Raw genomic sequence first — 2,252 nt, 5'->3', positions numbered from 1 at the left:
AAGAGGCTGGGAGATAAGGAATGGATGTGACAGAGAGAGAGGGAGGGAAATGAAGGGGGAGAAAGTGGTGGTGTTCATTGTTGTGATGATGGAGGCCTTAATCCATACATATACATATACCAACGGCTTTCCCCCCTTACAACGGAGGTTTCCAAAAAACAAAGGAACAAAATCCACTCCCACCCATTTCATCACCCACATACTCCACTCCCATTCACCACCCCTTCCTCCTTCTTATCTTGGCTCCTCCTGGATGGCGGGTCATCCCTGCATCTCGCCCACTACCCTGGATCAGAGGCAATGTAGCAAGACGCAGCACATCCACAGCAAGGACGCTTCATTAAATCGGCGATCCCCCCTCTATGTCCCCTTATGTAGAAAAGAAGACGGCCCATATGAAGAATTGTCACCCTAGGATAGCCCACATGAAGAATTGTCACCCTAGGATAGCCCACATGAAGAATTGTCACCCTAGGATACCCCATATGAAGAATTGTCATCCTAGAATAGCCCGCATGATGAATTGTCATTCTAGGATAGCACACATGAAGGATTGTCACCCTAGGATACACCACATGAAGAATTGTCACCCTACAATAGTCCGCGTGATGAATTGTCACCCTAGGATAGCCCACATGAAGAATTGTCACCCTATCGAAGTCTGGGGTGACCATTCTTCATGTGATCTCCTCTCTGTCCCTCCATGCAGGCGCTTTGATAATGATAATGACAAAACTATAATTAATCGACATACAAGAAACAGAGTAGGTCAGGTAAAGTGTGATGGACATTTTTATTAACTTGTTTATTTTCATTTGTTGATTAATTTACTTATCTCATTTGTTTATCTTTTGGAGAGGGATCGGAAAAGACAACCAGGAAGTTGACTGAATAAAATCGCCTGTCGTCAAGAAACAAATGAACAACAAAAGAATTTTAAAAGGTTGAAAATGACAGTCAGCCATGCTGGAGGTACCAGAGTAGGGGGGGAGGGGGAGGAGGAGGAGGGGAGGAGGTCTGTAGGCAGCAACCAGGTGAAGAGAATCGACGAAATAATATTGTTAACCTCTCTCTCTCTCTCTCTCTCTCTCTCTCTCTCTCTCTCTCTCTCTCTCTCTCTCTCTCTCTCTCTCTCTCTCTCTCTCTCTCTCTTCCTCTCTCTCTCTCTCTCCGATAAATCTTCGCCAAATGAAGACGAAGAGACTGAAGCTATTGGAGGTCAATTAACAGAGAAAACGAAGAATAAGAGGTCGAAGAAAAAGAAAAAGAGAAGAGGAAAAAAGAAGAAAAGAATAAGACGAAGAAGTAGAAGAAGAAGACAAAGAATAATAAGCCGAAGGAGAAGAAGAAGAAGAAGACGAAGAAGAAAAAGAATACAAAGGAGAAGAAAAAGACAAAGAATAAGAAGACAAGGAGGAGAGAGAATAAGGAGAAGAAAACGAGGAGGAAGAAGAAGGAGAAGGAGAAGGAGAAAAAAAAGGCGAAGAAGTAGAAGAAGGTTCCACCTCTTGAAGGACCAGAAGGTCTCCAGTTCATCGATTCTCTGTGATTAACCCTCTGTGCTACTGATGGGGTCCCAACTGAGCTGGATAAAAAACGTTTAACGACAGCCATAACCAAAGAAAAAGGACTATCTGGTAGGTAAGGGACTGAGAGAGAGAGAGAGAGAGAGAGAGAGAGAGAGAGAGAGAGAGAGAGAGAGAGAGAGAGAGAGAGAGAGAGAGAACCCAAAAGATGGAGATGGAAATGAAGGGGAGAAAGAGGTGGTGGTAGTGGTGGTGGTGGTGGTAGTTGTGGTAGGAATCTTGTAGATGAATAAAATCGCCTGACGACAGTCAAGGTAAAAGGAAGAGGAACAGCTGATACGGAAGATCATAAACCCAGAGAATCTCCCTTACCCCTTCTCCCCCACCCCCTACCTTCTCTCCCTAGCCCCTACCCCTTCTCCCCCACCACTACCTTCTCTCCCCTACTCCTACCCTCCCCCTACCCCTGTAGCCCCTCCCCCTACCCCTGTAGCCCCTCCCCCTACCCTCCCTCTACCCTGTCCCCTCTGCCACTATCTTCTCTCCCCCTACCCTCTCCTCCCTAACCACTTCCCCCTACCCCTACCCTCTCCTCCCTATCCCCTTCCCCCTACCTTCTCCCCTTCCCCCTACCCCTGCCCTCTCTCCCCCTACCTTCTCCCCCTCCCCTCTCCTACCCCCTACCCTCCCCCTCCCTCCCTACCCTCTACTCCTTTCCCCCTATCC

The sequence above is a fragment of the Oratosquilla oratoria genome, chromosome 31, assembly GCF_046742065.1.
Source record: "Oratosquilla oratoria isolate Oo_2021 chromosome 31, ASM4674206v1, whole genome shotgun sequence".
Taxonomy (NCBI): Eukaryota; Metazoa; Arthropoda; class Malacostraca; order Stomatopoda; family Squillidae; genus Oratosquilla; species Oratosquilla oratoria.
The sequence above is the reverse complement of the archived record's forward strand: the minus strand, read 5'-3'. Positions refer to the sequence as shown.